The sequence below is a fragment of the Trachypithecus francoisi genome, unplaced genomic scaffold (assembly GCF_009764315.1).
Source record: "Trachypithecus francoisi isolate TF-2019V2 unplaced genomic scaffold, Tfra_2.0 Lachesis_group0, whole genome shotgun sequence".
Lineage (NCBI taxonomy): Eukaryota > Metazoa > Chordata > Mammalia > Primates > Cercopithecidae > Trachypithecus > Trachypithecus francoisi.
In genome coordinates this window covers 91,058,228-91,066,785 of record NW_022681453.1, presented here as the reverse complement: position 1 = coordinate 91,066,785, position 8,558 = coordinate 91,058,228, and the positions used below count along the sequence as shown (strand labels likewise).

At 37.5% G+C, this 8,558-nt stretch overlaps 1 long non-coding RNA gene across 1 annotated transcript; it reads right to left on the bottom strand.

Moving 5' to 3' along the window:
• Positions 1-7,567: 7,567 nt before the first annotated feature.
• LOC117076770 lies at positions 7,568-8,306 on the bottom strand. The gene is made up of 2 exons (XR_004434470.1): positions 8,222-8,306; positions 7,568-7,980 (listed from the first exon to the last, which is right to left on the bottom strand). It is a non-coding gene; the product is annotated as an uncharacterized LOC117076770 (long non-coding RNA).
• Between the last annotated feature and the right edge of the window lie 252 nt (positions 8,307-8,558).

The following is an 8,558-nucleotide window of genomic DNA, read 5'->3' as shown; positions in this document are numbered from 1 at the left end:
CATCTGACAAAGGGCTAATATCCAGAATCTACAAGAACTCAAACAAATATACAAGAAAAAACAAACAACCCCATCAAAAAGTGGGGAAAGGATATGAACAGACATTTCTCAAAAGAAGACATCCATACAGCCAACAGACACATGAAAAAATGCTCATCATCACTGGCCATCAGAGAAATGCAAATCAAAACCACAATGAGATACCATCTCACACCAGTTAGAATGGCAATCATTAAGAAGTCAGGAAACAACAGGTGTGGAGAGGATGTGGAGAAATAGGAACACTTTTACACTGTTGGTGGGATTGTAAACTAGTTCAACCATTATGGAAAACAGTATGGCGATTCCTCAAGGATCTAGAACTAGATGTACCATATGACCCAGCCATCCCACTACTGGGTATATACCCAAAGGATTATAAATTACTCTACTACAAAGACACATGCACACGTATGTTTATTGCGGCACTATTCACAATAGCAAAGACTTGGAATCAACCCAAATGTCCATCTGTGACAGACTGGATTAAGAAAATGTGGCACATATACACCATGGAATACTATGCAGCCATCAAAAAGGATGAGTTTGCGTCCTTTGTAGGGACATGGATGCAGCTGGAAACCATCATTCTTAGCAAACTATCACAAGAAGAGAAAACCAAACACCGCATGTTCTCACTCATAGGTGGGAACTGAACAATGAGATCACTTGGACTCGGGAAGGGGAACATCACACACTGGGGCCTATCATGGGGAGGGGGGAGGAGGGAGGGATTGCATTGGGGAGTTATACATGATATAAACGTCATGCACATGTACCCTAGAACTTAAAGTATAATAAAAAAAAAAAAAGAAAAAAAAAAAAAAAAGAATGGCAATCATTAAGAAGTCAGGAAACATAGGTGTTGGAGAGGATGTGGAGAAATAGGAACACTTTTACACTGTTGGTGGGATTGTAAACTAGTTCAACCATTATGGAAAACAGTATGGCGATTCCTCAAGGATCTAGAACTAGATGTACCATATGACCCAGCCATCCCACTACTGGGTATATACCCAAAGGATTATAAATTACTCTACTACAAAGACACATGCACACGTATGTTTATTGCGGCACTATTCACAATAGCAAAGACTTGGAATCAACCCAAATGTCCATCTGTGACAGACTGGATTAAGAAAATGTGGCACATATACACCATGGAATACTATGCAGCCATCAAAAAGGATGAGTTTGCGTCCTTTGTAGGGACATGGATGCAGCTGGAAACCATCATTCTTAGCAAACTATCACAAGAAGAGAAAACCAAACACCGCATGTTCTCACTCATAGGTGGGAACTGAACAATGAGATCACTTGGACTCGGGAAGGGGAACATCACACACTGGGGCCTATCATGGGGAGGGGGGAGGAGGGAGGGATTGCATTGGGGAGTTATACATGATATAAACGTCATGCACATGTACCCTAGAACTTAAAGTATAATAAAAAAAAAAAAAAAAAAAAAAAAAAAAAAAAGAATGGCAATCATTAAGAAGTCAGGAAACAACAGGTGTTGGAGAGGATGTGGAGAAATAGGAACACTTTTACACTGTTGGTGGGATTGTAAACTAGTTCAACCATTATGGAAAACAGTATGGCGATTCCTCAAGGATCTAGAACTAGATGTACCATATGACCCAGCCATCCCACTACTGGGTATATACCCAAAGGATTATAAATTATTCTACTACAAAGACACACGCACACGTTGTTTATTGCGGCACTATTCACAATAGCAAAGACTTGGAATCAACCCAAATGTCCATCTGTGACAGACTGGATTAAGAAAATGTGCACATATACACCATGGAATACTATGCAGCCATAAAAAGGATGAGTTTGCATCCTTTGTAGGGACATGGATGCAGCTGGAAACCATCATTCTTAGCAAACTATCACAAGAAGAGAAAACCAACACTGCATGTTCTCACTCATAGGTGGGAACTGAACAATGAGATCACTTGGACTCGGGAAGGGGAACATCACACACTGGGGCCTATCATGGGGAGGGGGGAGGAGGGAGGGAGTGCATTGGGGAGTTATACGTGATATAAATGATGACTTGATGGGTGCTAACGAGTTGATGGATGCAGCACACCAACATGGCATAAGTATACATATGTAACAAACCTGCACGTTATGCACATGTACCCTAGAACTTAAAGTATAATAATAATAAAAAAAATACTGATGGAGAATGAAGTGCTCTCAAAACCATCATGGTTTCTTGAGAAATTTAGTTTTAATTACTTTAATAACAAAGGAAGATCAAATTTAAATATGAACTAAACTTTCAGTTTCAACATTTTCATGAACGGTGGGAAATTTGTGAGTAAAAGTTCAAGTCAATGATTATCATACACAAATTCCACAGGAAAAATAAACTTTGAATTTTTTATAAAAGAAAATAAAAGACTCTTAGAGCTCTAGCTGGTATTGTTGAATACTAGAGTCAATGCACACATCCAAACAAAACTTCTGAGTCTTTGCCTCTGTTTTGCCTTAATGAATCTCCGATACTTCCTCTCTTTCTATCTTGTGGCTTGTCTTTTTTGCACTTACCCGTCTATGACTTCATTATTCTCTACCTTATCTTTCCTTCCTCCTTCCTGTTTTATTTCACCCACACAAATCTCCATCTCTGCTTTTACTGTCCCTTTTCTCCTCTCTACATCTTCCTCTTATCTCCTCTCAATGTCTATCTTTTCTCTTGAGAACTTTTCTTTATTCTATGGGAGAAAAAATATTAAATTAGTTTATGAGCAGCAGACAAATGCTAAGTGTTCACATTTCTTTGAGTACTCTATCTCATTCCCTCACTGTTGTGCTACTTGTTTTCCATTCACTTCTTATTTGATGACGTTTATTCTATTACTTAAGGAAAATTGCTCTCACTAAAGCCGTTGAAAATTGCTTAATTTCTACACATAGTGATTTTCATTAAGCCAGCATAGTACTTGTACAAAATTAGACACATAGACCAATGAAAAAGAGTAGAAAACTCAGAAAGATAGTCACACACTTACAACCATCTGACTTTAAGTTCAACATAAACATGCAGTGGTTAAAGAATTCCATACTCAATAAATGGTGACAGGATAACTGGCTAGCCTGAAGCAGAAGAACAAAACTGAACCCTTACCTTTTGACATATACAAAAACTTACTCAAGGTGGATTAAATTTTTAAATGTAAGACCTCATACTATAAATATCCTAGAAGAAGACCTAGGAAATACCCCTCTTGATGTTGGCCTTGGTAAAGAATTTTTTGTTAAGTCCACAAAATCAATTGCAACAAAAACAAAAATTGACAAGTGGGACCTAATTAAAGAACTTTTGCACAGCAAAAGAAACTATCAGTAGAGTTTAAAAACAACCTACATAAAGGGAGAAGATATTTGCAAACTGTGTATCCAACAAAGATCTAATATCTACAATCTATAGGGAACTTAAACAAATCAATGAGAATAAATAAATAAATAACCCCATTAACAAATGAGCAAACATGAACAGACACTTCTTAAAAGAAGACATACAAGTGGTCAACATACATATGAAAAAATACTCATTATCACTGGTCATCAGAGAAATGCAAATCAAAACCACAGTGAGACACCATCTCACACCAGTCAAAAAAAAAGTTAAAACAAAACAAAACAAAAACAGATGTTGGAGAGGCTGCAGAGAAAGGGAACACATATATACTGTTGGTGGGAGTGTAAATTACTTCAGCCACTGTGGAAAGCAGTCTGTAAATTTTTCAAAGAACTTGAAACAGAACTACCATTTGACCCAGTGATACTATTACTAGCAATCCTATTACTATATCCAAAGAAAATTAGGTCATTATACCATCATTTTTTTTCTTGCTATACTTCTCTTTTCTCAGTATACTGCCTGATAAGTAATTCATAACTATGCCCTCATCTACTCCAATGATACCCAAATTATTTTTTTTATTTATATTGCTCTAGTAATATTATATTACTAATACTAACCAGCTAATCTCGATGTTCGAGGCATGTTCACACCACACATTTGTCAATGCATCTGAATTCTCAGTCTCTAGTTTGGATGACGATCTATCTACTCACAAAGTGACTGCATTTTCCTTCAGTGAATACTTTTTTCCCATCAAATATGGGACTACATATTTGAACCCTAGTGATACTACATTCTGAATGCCTTGCAATATCCTAGTGATGCTACACTCTGAATGCCTTAAATCTCTGTCTTCATCCTTCTCATTATTTCCAGCATTATGTTACACAAGTACACGGCAATATAATTTAATTTTGTGTGATGTCAGTGCACCCTTCTAAAGAGTTTTCAGTGACTCCTGTGTTATTTATTGATATGGTTTGGCTCTGTGTTTCTGTGTTCTTCCCCAAAGCTCATGTCAAATTGTAATCTTCATGTGTCAGGGAAGGGGCCTGATGGGAGGTGATTGGATCATGGGAGCGGATTTCCCCCTTAGTGTTCTTATGATAGTGAGTGAGTTCTCATGAGATCTAGTGATTTAAAAGTGTGTGGCACTTCTCTCTTTGCTCACTCTCTCTCCTTCTCTGCCATGGTAAGACTTGTTTGCTTCCCCTTCACTTTCTTCCAAGATTGTAAGTTTCCTGGGGCCTCCTAACCATGCTTCCTGTGCAGCCTATGGAATTGTGAGTCAATTAAATCTCTTTTCTTCATAAAGTACTCAGTCTCAGGTAGTTCTTTATAGCAGTGTGAGAATGAACTAATACAGAAAATTAGTACCAGAAGAGTGGGGGCACTGCTATAAAGATACCTGAAAATGAGGACCAACTTGGAAACTGGGTAACAGGAAGAGGTTGGAACAGTTTGGAGGACTCAGAAGAAGACAGTAAGATGAAGGAAAGCTTGGAATTTCCTAGAGACTTGTTGAATGGTTTTGACCAAAATGCTCTTAGTGATGTGGACAGTGAAATCCAGGCTGAGGTAGTCAGATGGAGATGAGAAACTTATTAGGAACTGGAGTAAAGGTCACTCTTGCTATGCTTTAGCAAAGTGACTGGTGGCATTTTTCCCTGGAGATCCTAAGATCTGTGGAACTTTGACCTTGAGAGAGATGATTTAGGGTATCTGGCAGAAGAAATTTCTAAGCAACAAAGGATTAAAGATGTTTTGTTACCTGGTTGTTTCTAAAAGTGTATGATTATATGTGTGAACAGAGAGATTTTCTGAAACTTGAACTTATCTTCAAAAGGGAAGCAGAGCATAAAAGTTTGGAAAATGTGTAGCCTGGACATGTGGCAGAAAAGAAAAACCCATTTTCTGGGGAGAAATGTAAACCTGTTGCAGAAATTTGCACGAGTAACAAGGATCCAAATATTAATAGCCAAGACAATACAGAAAATGTCAGCAGGACATTTCTGAGATCTTCATGGCAGCTCCTCCCATCACAGGCCAAGAAGTCTAGGAGGGAAAGTGGTTTCATGGGCTGGTCCCAGGCCCCTGCTGTTCTGTGCAGCCTTGGGACTTGGCACCCTGCACCCTAGCTGCTCCAGCTCCAGCCATAGCTAAAAGGGGTCAAAGTATAGCTTGAGTCATTGCTTCAGAGGGTGCAAGCCCCAGGCTTTGATGGCTTTCCTGCAGCCTGTGGGTGTGCAAAAGGCAAGAATTTGCGAACCTCTGCCTAGATTTCAGAGGATGCATGGAAACACCTGGATGTTCAGGAAGAAGTCTGCTGTAGGGGCGGAGACCTCACGGAGAACCTCTACTAGGACTGTGGGAAGGGGAAATGTGAGGTTGGAGCCCTCACACAGAGTTCCCACTGGGGCACTGCCTAGTAGAGCTATGAGAAGAGGGCCACAGTCCTCCAGATGCCAGGATGGTAGATCCACTGACAGCTTGCACTGTGTGCCTGGAAAAACGGCAGGCACTAGATGCCAGGCCATTTTGATTTGCATTTCTCCAACGATCAGGGATGCTGACCACCTTTTCATATGCCTGCTTACCATTTGTATGTCTTCTTTTGAGAAATGTCTATTCAAATCTTTTACCCTGTATTTGATCAGATTATTAGATTCTTTCCTATAAAGGGGTTTGAGTTCCTTATATATTCTGGTTATTAATCCATTGTCAGGTGGGTAGTTTACAACTATTTTCTCCCATTCTGTGGGTTGTCTCTTCATTTTGTTGATTGTATCCTTTGTTGTGCAGAAGCTTTTTAACTTGATGTAATCCCATTTGTCCATGTCTTCTTTGGTTGTCTATTCTTGTAGGGTATTGCTCAAGAAATCTTTGCCCAGAACAATGTCCTGGAGACTTCCCTCAATGTTTTCTTGTAGAAGTTTCATAGTCTGAGGTATTAGATTGAAGCTTTTTATTCACTTTGATTTTATTTTTGGATATGGTGAGAGATAGGGGTCTAGTTTTATTCTTTTGCATATGGATATCCAGTTTTCTCAGCACCATTTATTGATGGGACTGTCTTTTCCCAATGTATGTTCTTGGAACCTTTGTTTAAAAAATGAATTCACTGTAGATGTGTGGATTTGTTTCTGATTCTTTATTCTGTTCCATTGGTCTATGTGTTTCTTTTTATGTCAGAAAAATTCAGGGCACTTCCCACTGCAGGTCTTGTCTTTATTTTTCATTGTTTCATCCATTGACTTTGTCTAATAAGATTTCCCATCAGATTTTAGCACAAAACGGGGGAACTAGGTATATGTCAAAATTTGAGCTGCAATTTTCATGGGAAAGACAACTGTATTCGGGTTTGTCTCCTAAAGGGAATCAGAAACTTTGGCCTTATTAAATTATGTTTTGATTACCTCAGATAAGATTATACTAATCAAAGCACTAAGAGTAAATTTCACATTTAACTAAAGTTTATACAAACATGACAGAAGTGTCATCTGTGGCGGTAAATAGTATATAAAATATTATTTCATTTGTTAAAACTAGAAGTGTTCACATGAAATAGTGTTTATGATTCCAGAAGTTAAATGCCACTGGGGACAATCTGTACTTTTCATATATGTCCAAATCCACAATACACACTAGAACAGCTTCAGTTTGTTCCATAGAGAATCCCTTGGCACTCTTATGAGAATTTCAGTTTTCCATTCAATCATCTTCTGGCAAAAGTACAGAGTTATACAATTGAGTGACTCTTCTGTTCAATCCAAATTTATGTAAACAGTAGTTTCCTGAGCTTGCAGAAAGAAGCCTCCAAAAAGAATGAATATGCAATGAATTGCTACCTGTGTTATCAGCATTCCTGTGCAATTATATTTTTTTCTGTTTTAGAAAGCCTAATGGTTTTAGAGGATATCCTAAATTTCTCTCAAATATGGATAAGAAAAAATATCTATAATTTTCATTACGCTTTGTAGAAATGTTGAAAATGTTAATTAACTTACCATAATTTTAGATTGGGTATACAAGCTGTCAAAATAGCCAGGTTGAAATTAGATAACTATTACTGGCTTATCTCTATATTTTAGTTTCATAACTATGATATGGATAGGATAAATAGTTATAAGACAATATTGTTCTTTTAATGATATTTTATTTTGTTGTTAACCTTATTATGACTTTATATGACAACTTGTGGTGATCTAGGACATTAAACAATTGAAACTGGTTTTGATTATAGTGATTCTAAAAATTATTTCAGATTATTCTGATAGAAATATTCATTCTTTCTAATTAATCACTTTCTTAGACTAAAACTCTTAAGGTCAGTCACTTAAAAATTAACTCTTGTATTCTTATCCCCACTTCTGGGTATAATTTGACAACTCATACTGTCAAATGAAGGATGCATTCAGTGGATTCATTGTATTTCTGCCATGGCTGAGTTTACACCAAAGTCTATTTTGATCCTGTCTTTTTTTTCTTCTTTTACCCATATTCAAAATGTAGGATCAGTGTGTTTCATTGCCATCCTAGATCATTGTTTCTTCACTCTAGAGGCAAGAAGAATGGGAAAATGAGTTTCTAGTTGTTTTGGCTTCTATAGTAGTAGGTAACCTTCTGACAGCCCCCAAGACATGGGTGGCAAAAAAGATAATTAGATCTTGGCCATCTTATAAAGAATGTACAGTCACTTTGTGCATCATTCCTAATGATGCTTTCAAATACTACAATGATTCCAAGTAATTATTTCTATTAAGCTCGAATAGGCCTATATTACTGATTGAATCTCACCTAGTTGCTCAGATGTGATGCTCACTCCAAAAACATGTCAGCAATTCGAGTTCTCATCCTCAATGTTTAATATCCATCTACCTGGTCACCAAGTGACTTCTCTCTCCTTCACTGATGACGTATTTCATACCAAATATGTCATAGAAATTAGAGACTCTACATTCTGAATTCTTTTGAATCTATTCATTTGTCCTACCATGCCTTCCAATATCGTATCACACAGGGACTAGACACTTCACATGCATATCCATCACCTTGAGGGTATTTTCGAAATACAGATTCCTAGACCTCATTCCTGAAATAATCAACTTCTACATTAAAACCTCACTATCTGCAT